The 15059-nt window shown below is 45.9% G+C and overlaps 1 protein-coding gene across 7 annotated transcripts in view; it reads right to left on the bottom strand.

Moving 5' to 3' along the window:
• ZNF423 (zinc finger protein 423) overlaps positions 1-15059 on the bottom strand; it is a 214712-nt gene that overhangs the window by 122398 nt on the left and 77255 nt on the right. The window contains exon 1 of one of the 7 annotated variants that reach the window (XM_080552924.1): positions 9752-14861. The exons of 5 other annotated variants lie outside the window; for them this stretch is intronic. The gene's annotated coding sequence lies outside the window, so the exon portion shown is untranslated. Of the gene's footprint in view, positions 1-646; positions 786-9751; positions 14862-15059 lie in introns of those variants that run through there. One more of the 7 variants, XM_080552925.1, reaches the window with a different exon arrangement.

Raw genomic sequence — 15059 nt, 5'->3', positions numbered from 1 at the left:
TCTATTTAACGTGTTTATTTCCAAAGCATTTCCAAACGATATTTGTTGAACAGACTAGTTTATCTAAATCTTTTTAGCTGCATGTATCACTCACCAACATGATTTTATTACAACGGATATGTTATTATAGCTTAACCTTGCACTCAGTCACTAATCAAAACCAATTCAAGCAAGCAAATCAAATGTTCCAACTTAACTAAAATCTCCTCCCTTTAAGCAACAAATAAAGCCTGGCTGGCTCATGGGGAAACTTCCACGTATCAGCATCTCCACAGGTCACTCAAATCAGGCACATTTCTTCAGTCTAAATTTAGCTGCTCGCATTTCCTCAAAACTTTCATTGCTGAATATTGTGTTGAGACTGTTAAAGCGCTACATCTGAAGGCTGCAGTCATCTCGAGCTTCATTTATGGCAGACGTAAGAAACGAAGTGGCTGTAGCATGCAGGCACGCAGTTAGCAGCAAACAAACCAGCAAACACATCAGGCATTCAGAAGCCGCGACTCGTCTCATAGCACTGCTGGCAACGCTATCTATCAAATATGTGCTGTGCTAACGAGCAGTATATTAAGCTACTTAACCAGAGGAAGAGGAGAAAGCTATAAAATCTTACATACACAGAGGAAGGTTGATTTCACTGACGTACCACTTAGATTTTCCAATTCCTCCTTCAGTGGAAGCCGAAGCGATCACCGAACGCTCGTTTTTGGAGGGCACGAGGCTGTGCCTTCGCTCGGGAAGTATGCGCTCCTAGAGCGGTGCTCTGACGGGGAAACGCCTCGGCACGGGGACACCCGTGTCCTCGGTGCTGGGCCTGCCATGGGCTCAGGGCAGGTGGGCAAGCTGCCCCCGCGGGCGGCCCGCCCTCATCATCCTCGCGAAGGCGAGCACCGACGGGTTTCCCCCCTGCTCCTTGTGACAGAAGACGGAACAAATTCTTTTTCGTAAATGTAAGTTTTAAATTTATATAATAACACCGAATCCACCAAAGCTGCCAAGAGACATTGAACTCGTGGGATCTGTGAAAGTTTTTCACACCTGTGTTTTTCTCCTGTGCCTAATATTATGGGAGGCATTTTGGAGGATTTTACAATGCAAGTTTCAATGAGACACTTACAGTCTCCCTCAGGCAAATTGTCACAGCTGCAGAGGTCTGCTACCCAGCTGCCAATCAAGGCAGGCAGGGAGTATGTGCAGGGAAATCACAAAAAAGGCAGGCTTCATTAGGCTGCTGAAACCTAACTAGAGGCTATCTGGGCGTGCTCGAGCCCTTAAAACAGGGTTGTTTTAGAAAGAGTAATTTTTCCTTTCCTTTCCAACTCAAGAAAAGACTCCAGTACACATTGAGGAATGTGTTAGTGCCAACTTTCCCCTTTCCAATTTCAGTGTTTGTTTTGCCCTGTCTAAAAAAAGAAATTACATCACCCTAGAAGCTGTTATTATTAGATTAGCTGATATCGTTGGAAAAAGTGGACAAGATTTCAGGTTCCACGTCCCTTTGCCAGGTCTTAGAAGCGTGTCTACTTTTTCCAACTCTAGAAGCTGCTCCAGTAAAATATTATTTCTACAACCCTTCCTTCCTGCATTTCCATGGATCACCACAGCTACAAAACTGCTGGTACTAAAGATGGACTGTACTGGAAGAACTAGACGAGATTTTTCTTACTTCACTCCTAGCGCAGAAAAATTCTGAGGGAATTGTTTGAATTAAAAGGAAAAAAGAAAGAGAAAGATCCACAGACAAGGACAAACACCCAGAAGTTCAGCCCAAATGATAATCAAGTGGGAAATCTAAAAGCACATAGAAACAAGTGGCATATTGTAAGCCATTTAGCAAAGTTAATTATATAGGTATTCACTACATCTGCCTTGGCCCCAATTCAGCAAAGTATTTAAGCATGTGCCCGGCATTAAGCAAGCACAGGCTGCAAAGCCTACGTGTCCAGTCACGTGCCGAAGTTAGGCATCTGCTCAAGTACTTTCCTGATGCAGGACTGTAACACAGAGTAAGAATCTCCCTGAAAGATATCTAATAAGCAGCTGTTATTTTAAGAAACACACAAACATATTGTGCATTTTATGTTCCTAAAAGTGCTGGTGTCATGAGGGTACAAATCCACATACAACATTGTTTCACTCATGGAGGTGCTTGTGCATTGCATGTTTTATGAATGAAAATAAAAAGGCAGATACTAAACTAAGCCATGATCAGACACATCAAGCTGCGTATTATCTGCTTTCCATTGCTACACTTAACCTTCGCAGTCCTCATCGCTTCTTTGTTATGTCTTATTGACAATTTGCTGTATTTTGCTGCAAGTTAATTTTCCCAGGAAAACTGAGGCAATATGCTGGGGGGGGGGGCAGGGGGGTGTTAATTGCTGTCCATTTAGATCTGCTTCTCAACATGGAAAAACCTAACAAAATGTTCAAACAGTAATGTTTAGGTGGCTGAGCAGGAGACATCTAATTTTCTGAATTTCCAGAGTCACGAATCCTGCAAAAAAATAAAAACTAAAAAGGCACCGCGAAAAGCTCAGCCCTCCCTTCGTGGCATTTCGAGTGGAACTGGCTGCGGGCGCCTGGAGCCGTGAAGTTTGGAAAATTCAGGGCTACGCGCTTACAACCACAGGCGGATTCCCCGGGCGAACGGCGCTGCGAGGAGCGAGCCGTGGAAATGTCAGCGGGCAGCAGGAGCCATTGGCGGCGGGGCCCGCGGGGAGCTGGCGCCGCCGGGGCAGATGGGGAGCGCGCTAATGCGGCGCCTCCCCGGGGCAGCCCCCCGGGACCCCCGGCGGAGGGGCTCCGCCACCACCACCTGCCTCCCCCGGGGGGGCCGCACCGCCTGGCGGCACGCCAGCGTGGCCCCCGTGGGGGTGAGCACGGCGCGGGGGTCGCTGCACGGGGGTGCTCCGTGTGCCCCCCGGCCGCGCGCCCCCCCGGTGCCGCAGGGCAGGGTGCCGCGTGTGCCACCCGCTCGGGCACGGGCACTATTGGCACACCCGCGGCTAAACACGCCGTGCACGGCGACGTGATGGACTTGTGGGATTTCAAGACGACAACAAGAACCTCCAGCCCTTCCCGCCTGCTGACGTTACTGATAGCCTCCACGCTGCTATCTACCCTACCTGAGCTAACTGTTTGTAAGCCGCCACCCGCAGCTTGTCCCTTATAGTTTATTAACATACAGTAATAAACAGTGTGCCTCGCTCCCACTGTGCTGCCGAGTGAAGCCAGTCAGAATAACTGCATTAGCTTTACTGTTCTTTCTCAGCACATTTTTCCCACATGGGAACAATTAGGACAAACTCCCTCCAGATTATAGTTAGAGATCCATCATATTTGAACAAAAATAATAATGATCATCTTTTTCACGACCGCATCTGTAGGCATCTGCAGAAGATTAACCTGCCTGACGCTACCACAAGGGCTAGGCTCTTAACCTCCGCAGCAGCTCCTCTGCTCGTAAAGGGTTAACGCTCCCCGCGCTCCAACTTACACCTATTATGCTCAAGTTTAAAAATAAGATGTGAAAGATGCATTATGTAAGGCCAGTACTGCTATCCTGCCCATCTCCTATTTTGGAATTAAAGATCATCATTGCTCACATCAAAGGGGCTGGGTGAGAATAAAAGAAAAGACAGGAACAATGAAAATAGCTACCCGACACGAACCAGATCAAAGGAGCAGGCACAGAAAATGAGGAGCTAGGGGGTCCTTTAATTACTGTCCACATCCTCCAAGTCATGTGGTGAAAAAGAAGGGAAAAAAGTTTTGAAGGCCACTGGGTTTTGTCTTGCTGTGGCTCCTGTTTCCACAGTCTGTGCCAGTTCCCTACAAACTGCTCTGCTTTTTATTTTTTCATTTTATTACAGTCAAATAGGACTCCTGGACTCCAAAACTCCTCCCTTATGCCAGGAGGAGGAGAGGGAAGGAGGGGTAAGAGGGGCAGTAGTGGAGATAGTCTATAGCAATTGCCTGAAACAATTTCAGGAGGACTGCTCCAGGCAGCGCCCCGGGAGCTGCTTTGGGAAGGAGAGAGCTGGCTACCTGAGGCTAGTCTTTATCTGCAGGCCTCCCGGGTTGAGAAAACTTCAAATTCACATAGGGCACTGCTCCGTGGGGCAGCAGATCAAACCTGGCTACTAGCTGTTTGAGCTCAGCAGCAGAAAAAAGGATTGCTCTGGGACTGAGCGTAAGTAGAAGCATGATTAAACTTCAAACATATCCCCCCCCCTTTTTATACACAGCAGACAGTTGTGGCTAATATTTCAATATGGACTTTAAAAACACACTGCAAATAACTTACTCCAGCACGCTGGCTGCAAGCTGAAAAATAATAAAAAATTAAACTAGCTGTATTATTGCAATGAAGTCAAACGTTCAGGTTTACCTTTCATAAATAATTAAGGGCCTGCTATTTAAAAGGATCCCTTTTATTTAACTCAGCCATCAAAATTGAAATTTAGGTATTTGACCACTGATTGGAGTGGCTCATCGCAGCATTTATTTCCTTCTATTTGCGTTTGAAATGCAGTGCGTTTCTCTCTAATTACTCTTGACTTATGTTTGTTTTTATAAGACGCAATAAAAAAGCAGTACTGGGAAAAAATAGGACATGATTTAGAAATTCCCGTGTAAGAAGCTGACCAGTCTTTCTAGGAAATAATGGTGCATTATCACTTTTACAAAGATCTTGGAAAAGAATAGAGCCAGGATGTTCCCAAGAAAGTGTGTTTACTAATATAGATACCAGCAGTGGCTGCAGACAGAAGTCACTGAAGAGGAAAATGTATTCCTGTCTCAGGTCAGTTTGCTTGGATTTATGCTGTATGCCAAACTAGAGCATGAAAAGCATTCAAACAGAATTTTATAGACTTTAAAGAAGGCAACTAATGTCACCAAGACAACATCTATCTAGGAAAGGGGAACACAGGACACAAAGGCATCCTTATCCCCATCCTATTTTCATCTTGGAAACCCCTTAGACAAGCAGTAAGGGTGATGCTTTAAGAGGCAATTTAGCCTCCAAACTGCAACGAGTGCCAAGTTGCTTCATCTTCTTTCTCTTGAAAGTTGCCTCCACCGTTTCCTGCTCTTGGGCACTAACATGCAGTGAACAGCCATTCTCAGGAGGACAGCTGAGGACTAAATTAAGCAAATATAGACTACAAAGCTGCTTTCCTAAGTGGGCATCCTGCCTAGGCTCTACATCTAAGCAGTATGCTAGGTACTGAGCGTACCGAGTTCCAGTTAGCTGTCTTGCAAGCATCCGCGTTGGGAACCTTGCCCAAGCAAGCCTTCAAAGCTGCCATTGCTCTGGTGGGACAAACATGGGAGCAGTGGGACTGGGACATTTGCCTCCTTGTAACAGGTCTCAAAGTATCGCATTATCCATTTAGATAGCCTTTTGATTGAGAGAGTTTCCCTTTTGGGCTTAGCCCCAAATGCTAAGAACAGATGAGATGGTTTAAGAAAGTCTCCAGGTAAAACATGAAAAGGATGCTTAACATCCAGCTTCTGACGAACAGCTACACTCAGGGAGCCACAAGGGCTAGGGAAATAAACACGGTCAATTAAATGAACTGATTGAAAAGAAATCAGAGATCACTCTGGGGAAAATTTGCAATTCAGTCATACAGCCACCACCATCTTTTTGGGATGGGGCAAAAGCCAGGAAGAACTGGAGTGCCTTACTCGTTTGGCAAAAGGTGGCCACCATAAGGAAGGAAATAAACTTTAAAGGAAATAAAATACAAAGAAAAATCCATGATGGGTTCAAAAGGAAGCTCAACCAGCTCACTCAAAGCCTCAGCACTGAACAGGGAATTATACTGGGGGAAATGCAGTCAGCAGTAAAGGCTCCTCAGCAAATGTTCTGTCCTTTCCATAGACTGTCCCATGAAACACATAGATAGATGCTGAGCAATCTTCCAAAACACTCCAAGATGAATCAATGAGAATAAATTAAATGAAGAGCAAACTAATAAGGATGGTGCAGAATAAGACTCAGATTTTTTTATCTCATCAGAAAAATACCTACATGCTCATTCATGGCTGGAAATAATTTTCTCATAGTTCAGATATTTCTGATGCGCTTGTTCAAAAGACGTTAGGAACTTATTTGGCAGAAGTAAAGATCTGCATGGAAGAGTTACCTCTGCTTTGTGTCTTTCCTTTGCAACTTTGACAGTACATTCAAGGAGCTGCCCAAGCAGTGATGGGCTTTGTGGGGGCTCCAAGCTCAATGACATCCATAACTGAAGAAGGTTAAGCACGAACGGAAAGTATGCTTCTCCCTTAGATAAGTAATCTGGAAAGGCCATAACTGTGAAAGAAGGCTGTTGAGACAGTGCCAGCCTATCTAAAAATCACAACTAATGAGCTCAAGCTGCCGTCACTGGGAGCATGTGTGCCTTTTCCTGTCTCACTTTTGGGAAACCCAGGGGTATTGCTGCAAAGGGAGGGAAGTCCTGAAGTAGTCTCCAACTCCAACTCAAGAGAAGGGTGTCTTGTAAAGCTAATCTAGTTATTTATCCCAGGGAACTCAAGCAACATTTGCTATTGGGATTGCGGAGTCCTGATTTTGATTGTGGAAGTCAATCACCTGGTTAATTCTCCTTTAACCTTCTAAGAACAGAGTACTGCTCATTAAGGCCCTTCAAACTGCACCAGAAGCAAAATTCAAACTTCCCATTCTGCTACAGATTTTTTTTTTTTTGAGAAGGATCATACAGTCACAGAATAATTTACTCTGGAAGGGATATATGGAGTTCACCTCTCCATAAACTGTTCCTCAAAATTAGTTTGATGCTACCACCATAAAGTCACAGGGTATATCAATGTATTCTTTATTTTGGATGATACTTTATAAGTAAAATTACTGTAGCAGACTCGCTCCTGGAAGCCCGTCTGTCACTGGGCAGAGAAGATACTACCACATCATGCTCTCCAGAAGTGAGATGTTTGTTCCCCAAGTCCATTCCTACAACAGTGCCTCAGGGAGGTAATGAGGCAGCAGTCAATTTTGGAAAACAAAGCAGAGCAGTGCTCAGTGGTTGACAGAGTTGCCTAGCCAAAAGCACAGAAAAATAAAATGTATTTCTTCCTTCGACTAAGCTTCTGATTTTGTAAGTGTGGGAGATATTATCCTCTGCTGAAGTTACTCATTCCATTTTACTCATTTCTTCTCTTGAGTCAAAAACCTTAGCCTTTGTGTTTCACTTCTTAGTTGCCGACTCTGGACCCACTCTACCTTTACCAGCCTTTTCCCCTTCTTCCCTCCCCACACTGATTTGCCATTTCTGATCTTCCTCTTGACAGTTATCACCCCATCTCACATCCTCTGTCCTTCCTATCTCTAATTCTGTTATTCTAACCTTCCTCTGCCATTCAATCCTTCAGCCTCCCTTTCAAGATTTCAAGACCATGCTAATCCTCTTCCCATCTCCTCCTCTACTTTTGCATCATCTCCATGGTCAGAGCATATAAGTCTGTCTCTCCCTGAAGTCATTCACGTTCCTTTCCAACTGGTCTGTCTACCAGCTCTGTGAATCTAAAACTAAGGGTGAAAGTGAGGGTGAATGCTTGGCAATCAACTGAGAGGCAATTCCCGATATAATGAAGGTCCAGACAAAAAAAAAAAAAAGACATTTTGTCAAAATTACAGGATGACCCAGGTGAGTGAACTGAATGCATATTCCAAGATTAGGAAATTGAGATGTAAGATTACATCTTTCAGACAGACACTATTGTTCAGTCAGTCAGGACAGATTCAACCCAGCCCTCACGTTATCAAAAGATCAAGAAGAAATAACAACTCTCCTGCAGACTTCCATACAACTAAAAGACAAAAGCATAACTCTGATGCTTCTTAATAATTATAGATGCTGCCAGAATATATTGTGTATGTACACATGGCTATCTCAAATGTAAATAGACCGATGCCTTACTGAACGTGCCCTCTCACACTGATATACTTCTTTAAGATATTCACATATTCATATTGATACATTTTTGAATAAAGAATTCTACTTATTATGTTTTTCAATTCTAAAATATTTTTAAAGATTCATGTGAGGCTCTAATGCAACTATATATCTGATAAAATCTGCAACCAATCCAAACTTTTCCCTTTGAGTTTAACTTGGACATATTCCTGCATGCTTCCACAGCACCAACTTAAAATAACCTGGTGAATTTCCTCCTTATTCTCCGGGGCAGATGTAATGTTCTGGCTGTGACTTGAGTGAGACTCTGAATTATATGGCAAGAACAACCGCAAATCCTAATTTCAGAATATTCAACTGAATACCTTAATGATGGTTTTGTCTGCCAACAGATACAACCCACACCCAGGAATGGAAGGAAACCTGGCGTGGGAGGCCACATAGGTTTGTAACAAAGCAGGGAAAAGGAAACGTCCCAGGAAAAGCAGGAGATGCTTCACTGATAAATCTCCCCAAGTCCCTACCAGAGGGATAGAAATCATTTTGCCGGTGTTTTGTTTACCTCTCCATTTTTTCCTTTTCTGCTCCCTATCATGTTGATATTTCCCCTTCACTCATTGCCACCTCCCAAGCAGCTTCTAACCCATTACTACTCTCCTACCTTCACTGCTACATGAATTCACCCAGCTTTTACCCTAGTACATTACTTATCTCCTGCTGTCCATTTAAAAGGCAGGATCTGGCAAAACAAGTAAACAAGCTTGTTTCCCACCGAACTACCCTCTTCTTTAAGGTATCTTAACATACAGCCTCCTGTTTCAAGGGAGAAATCCTTCTTTATCTACTACCCTAACAAACAGCGTGCCTTTTGAGCTTTTTTGGGAAAGGCAAAGAAATGGGAATCTAGATAAAAGTCACTTTTTTAAAGGAATTTTGAGACTTTGTTCATCAGCTGATGCTCTATTTGAAGCTCAAAAGCAGAGATGCCCGTATTTAAAATCCTTTACACTGATGCCCCTATTTAAAATCCTTTACAGGGATGGCCTATGGGCTTGTTCCTGTTACAGGGGTCTCAGGGCCAGCAGCCCATAGCCCCACTTCACAGCAGGAGCACCAGGAGGGGGAACCCTCACCTCTGCAACACCCAGCCCATGGAGGCAGCGAGTGTGACATGGGGCCTGGGTCCCCTGGGGTGACACGGGAGGGGAAGCCTAAGGGGAGGTGGGGGGGATGACACAGGACGGGGGGAATCGGGCTGCCTGAGGTACAAGTCCGTCGCTGTAATTCCCCCCATCTCCAGTCTAGTTAACAAAGATTACTCTTGCTTTGAAGGAAGAAGGAAAACGCGAGCAGAGAGCAGATGCCGCCTGCAACTTCCTGAACTCGAGTGAAACCTGCAGGCCTGAGCTCGGGGGAGCAGAACCAGAGGGCCAGGCAGGGTGCATGGCGCCATGCGGACACAGCAGGGACAGGGACACAAGGCAGCAGCCCTGCTGTACCCCAGCCACCACCTCACGCCACTCACCCAGGTCTCTGCTGGCTACCCGGGTCAGACAAACCTGGCCGTTACCACAGCCATCCCCCCTCAGACTTGCCTTACGCCCTCCGCTCGCTCGCCTTCCTGCTCCCCACCACAGCCGCCACATCCCCCTGCCTGCCTGGGCTACGCGCTCCTCATGGCCTCTTCCCTCACGGCGCCGGCTCCACCGTCTCCTTCCCCACAGCCCCACACTGCCCATCTGCCACCGCGGCCCCCCTGTGCCCCACGGAAGGGCGAGGGGGGTCGGCAGCGTGGCTCCCACCTCGGCGTGGGTTGTCCCGCCGGCACGCTGCGTGGCTGCGTGCAGGCTGAGGCGCGACTGGTGCCTCACGGCGCCTGCTCTGGTGTGAGGTGGCAGCAGGGAAACCGGCAGTCACCACCGCGCCTTGTGCTGGGGCTAGCCCTCCAGTGTGGGGCTTTCTAGTGTGATTTTAAGCTAAAACCTGCCCCCTTTTATTTCTGGAGTTTGTTCACAAGAGGTCTGCGCCTCCAGCCCCCTGTGGCTGCCATTTCTCAGCATCCTACAGACTTATACACCAAAATTCAGCACAGGAACCATTTTTAAACTGTTTTCAGAAGCCCTGAGCTCCCCACCGGGCAGGGCTGGCAGCTCAGTGGGCGCTCAGCGCCAACGGCTACGGCTCTGCTGCCAGCAACGCACCATAGCCCGGGGGAGCACGAAGACAGGCGGGCAGTGTGTAGTGCACGTTACCTCCATGAATTTTACTGGCTTTTCTCTATCCAAACGTTCTTGCAATGCTTTTCACTAAGGAACTTGTTTTCCACATCGCTGTCAGCACTTCTGAGGCCAACAGACTGAGAGCACCGGCCAGACTTGGACAGACTGGAGGAGGATGAAATGAGTGCTCCCGAGCACTGCTCTAGTAACACATCTTACTGCCCAGGGGCAGTTTAGCACTTGTCTTTAAGGCAAAGAAGGCCAGTGTCACTCTGTCAGTCATACTGCAAGGGCCACATAGACCAGACAGAGGCCTGTGGTCTTGTTACATTCGTGGGTTTAATTACACTCGAACATGGAACTTCAAAGATGGGAGGTTGGCAACAGGAGCACAGTAGGCTCTCAAGACTACATGGAGAAATCAAAAAATCTTTCCACACAAGGACCCTCTAGACCCAGCCAAGTCCCCACCTAAAGCTGATCAGCAATGGCTGCCTTGGCATAAGGCCATAAGTTTTTTTAACATGGCCTTCAAGAAAGTCTTTTCTTCACAGCTGACTTGCCCCTCTTACAACCAATGGTCATGACAAGGCAGATTACCAGCTCTATCTGCAGAGGAGACCTGATAGTTTGTTCAATAGGATATCAGCTGTGTTTCACAGCCCAAAGGCTCAGGACTTCAGGATACCCTTCTCCTGCCCAAACAGCTAGCAAATGCTCCACTGTTTCAGCAGTTGAGAAAAATCCCATGAACTTCAGCCCACGCACTAAGAAATCTTTTGTTGCCAGTCTTGGGAAAATATGAGTACCAGTGAAAACACCAGCTCCTTCATGGTAAAATAAATCAGAATGCCTTGCCTAAATAAGCCTCCTTCATTTCACCAGCACATCCACACATACATTGCTCTAGAATGGGAACCAACAAATCACAGCAAAAGTGGATTGTTGTAATCCCTGGTAATATTTATTTCACAGGTTAGGGGCTTTTTTTCTACCCCACGTTTGATTTCTAGTCCTCTGGCATGACAACACTGCTTGCCTGCCCACCCTACCCAGTGCCTACATGGGAAAAAGAAGAATACACTGTTAGCGCTTGCAAGGTTCATTTAAGATATACAATACCCTCTGTACAGTCTGTTACTTCTTAGAGAATGATTTTTAAAATGGGCAAAGAAATGCCCTCCACTGAAGAAAGAAAAATCTAACGTGAAAAAATGCCAGTTTAGGTCTATGGTGTCATGGTCCACAGGGGGGGCTTTTTCCCCTCAATACTAATTACCTGCTAGGCAGGATACAGCACTATACGTTAAGCACCATGTCTGATCAAGCAGAAGACTTTTTTAAATGGTTTACTAGTTATTAGGTATCCTGCACTCTACATGCTGTGCTGACATAAGATTTTACTGCTTGAGGATCCAATTTCCAAAGACTAAAAAATATAAAAGGTTTTATTTACCTTAAGTACACAAAATACTGCTACTCTTGAACACTACATTGGGGGATCCCCTTAAAAAGAGAAAGAAATTCTGATTTCTCTGAGTGAGAAGGATCTAAACTGGTGAAAATAAATCTGGAGAGGAAGTGGTATGAGATACCAGCGGCACGAATCTCTCTTATCCTCTACACACATCTTGTTGTAGGGGGTAGGAGGCTGCGAGGGAAAGAGGAGAGGAAGAAGAGCTGAAGAAATGCCCAGTGCACGCATCTGCCGCGCGCTGACGTCCCCAGGCGATGCCCTTCTCTGGTGTCACTGTACGCTGGCTTTGTGGACAAAATTGACTTCTCATTCCCTGCAGCCAGCCAGCTACAGCCCGGCAAGCTGACAAAGCCATTGATTTTCCTTGTCCTTAAAAGCACGCTCTGCTGAGCTTGGAGCCACACGCTTGTAACTTTAAGGGGGGTGCGTTTTATTTAATTGTGCCTTTTCTTGGCCTGAATTTCCCCCAAAAAGCTGAAGAGGGCATGTGCTTATTATCTTTCAGTGCAGCATGCGCTCGGTGCAACCTGAGCTCTTCGGATACTTCGGTCTGAAAATTAGAAAAAAATTAATTGCGAGGAAAAACAAGGCTGCTCTGCGACTGTGATTCAATCAATTACCATTATCTGCCAGCGCAGCCCTCCCCGCCGCCCCCGGACCACTTGTGTTTAACTTTCTTCGCCAGTCGCCGTGGCCCTGCAGCGTGCTGGCGGTGCGGCGCTGGCGGCTGGCTCCCGTGCGGGGCCCTTATCAGGAGCTCCCAGTCAGCGCTGGCCCCGCGCAGCTGCCGGGGACCCCCTCCGTCCCCCGCGTTATCTGCCGCCGCAGGCCTCGGCCGGCGAGGAGGGGGCCCGTGCAGCCCCCGGCCTCCCCACCGCCCCGGCCAGAATGGGCTCTGCCACCGGCCGCCCCGCTCCCGCCGAGCCTCCTCCGGCGAGCCCGAACCGTCTGAAGAGAGGCAGGAACAAAACCGCAAATTTAGATTAATAAAGCATTTGTTGATTCTACAGAAACTTAGCAGGCCCCTAAGAAATCCACCAGAGACCTGTGCAGCTCCAGTAATTTTCTGTTATATTATCTTTCTTGTAAAATACTTCCCCAGACAGAGCCCCCAAAGGGGCTCAAATATCACTGTGACTAACCGAAATCAATGTGCACTCACCTATTGACATTTTTACATAGTTTTTGGATTTAGTATCCGGCCCAAAACACAATCAAATCTTCTGCCAAGGAAATAACAGGCACTTAGCTAGTCAGCTATTAGTGTTACAAAGGAAAAAATGTGGGCACCCAAGGGAGATGGGAGAGACGGCATTGACGTCAGGGGTAATTGGGTGTCTGAGAGAAATTGCCAACGGCTGGCCAAAACCCCCAGAGGCCCACACAAAGCTGAGCTGCAACTCTAATAAAGGAAAGTAAATTCTAGAAAGGGGCTTTGCTGCAAAGAAGCCTAGCAGGAACCAAAAATATCTCCCACATACACAAACACACACACACACACAAATAAAAAATAAAAAATACATTTAGGAGCTCGCTTTCGCACATCTGTTTCAGGCTAAAGTGCTTTCTACTTTTTTCCAGGACCACATGGATTTTTATGTCGTACCGTATGTTCACCATCTATTTTTATAAACAGAATTCAGGGCTTTAAAGAAACTTATTCTTAATCATGTGGCTCTAAACTACAATCTCCCTGTCACCCACTGTAGCGTAGTTAGAAACGGTTTTGTCCATTCTTTAAAAAATCAAAACCAAACTTTCACAGAAAATGAAAAGCGCAGCAGACCCACTACGGTAGCTGTGGCGAAGGAGCTGTCCGATGGGTGGAAGGGTATTTGCACACACCAAACCTCTCCTTCACCTCTGTTACATCCGTGCATGCAGCACCAGTGCTCCCCTCACACGCCAGATCCAAGAGATTTCAGATCAGACGCCCTGGGCAGAGTTTAGCTAGGACTTGAAGGCATTAGCCCCTTCTTTCCACTCATCCAGATCTCTGCCATGCAAACAGAAACCTCCTGTCCTCCCAAGGCAGCACCACAGGTGATGAGCAACACACATTTGACCAGTTCTTGCTAAGGCATACCTTTCTCCATCCCCCTTCTCCTCCACTGGGACACCTATCATACTCCTCCCACGGCAAGTCTCAAACATCCAGTCTCTAATTGCATTGTAAAATTCAGATTGGTGCTTTCCAGGACGATAAACTGTCAGAAACAATGTTTATATCTTCAATACAAAACACAGAAATGCTTCTCTAGTAGGTGATTTAGAATTTAAGCCAAGTTTCAAGAATAACAAGAAGGTCAAGATCTTAGTAGGTTCAGATCTTCTATTACACGTACTTGTATCCACATCATAACCATCACGATGTTGCATCTACAGGGGTCCTGATAAGCCTATCAAGTGAGTGCAAACAATTTCACTTATCAGCCACCCTCCACCCAACCAAAAAGCAGAGGCAGAATAACAATTTAGAAGGAGGCTGAGATACAAACACAATGTTCACACACACAGAAAAAATCAGATGGCTCTTTAAGCACTGCAGCACGTATGGTATAAAGAAGTCTTTAAAAATATATGTACAAAACAGCTCTCTGAAAAGATCAGAAGCACTTGATCATAAAATTGTATTGCAGAGACCAAGATGATTATTGCTTTCAGAGAAGGAAGAGAGGCATTAAGACAAAAAGCTGACTAAGAAATATAGTTAAAAAAACTCTACACAAAAATCAGATACAAACTGAACAAATATCCCAGACGCTGGGATGTAAAAATGAAATCTGTGTATCTCTTCCTGGTGAGCCAAAGTCCTGCAGATGATTCCAGTCATACAGCAGAGGATCTGAAAAGGTGCCTTCCACAGCTGTGCTGTGCACAGGGCAGATTTTGGTGGAGGGGAGTGTCTCCGCTATCTGCGCCATTTCTTAATGGCAAAGCTGTGAGCGTAAGTCAGACCTCCAAGTGTCAGACAGGAGCATCAGGCGTTCTTCCCTCTTCGCTTCCTACAGTGCTTACAGCTCAACAGAGAAATGGGAGTTAAAACCATTGGACTAACGCTGTCATGTCATGTCCCTGACAACACCAACAGAAACGATGAGTGATTCATTTCTGTCCCGAAGTTCACATCCTTACAATTTTATCGTGCAAATATTGCAATGAGACTTTTATAAAACTGCACCTTAATTTTTAAGAAAATATATCCACTTATCCTGTAGCCAAGCGCATGTGCATGACATACGAATTAAATCATTCACACCAAAACACTACATAAAGGAAAATGCAGACTTTCCTTTATGCTCAATTAAAGCAGTATTATGAGCATTAAATGCAAAATGCCATAATATTATATATTTGTATCTAGACAACCCTACAAAGCCTCCTATTGATGCCTCAGATCTAATGCACTCTAAT

The sequence above is a fragment of the Anser brachyrhynchus genome, assembly GCF_964034855.1.
Source record: "Anser brachyrhynchus genome assembly, chromosome: 12".
In the NCBI taxonomy this organism is placed as follows: Eukaryota; Metazoa; Chordata; class Aves; order Anseriformes; family Anatidae; genus Anser; species Anser brachyrhynchus.
This window is presented reverse-complemented; position numbering and strand designations above follow the sequence as displayed.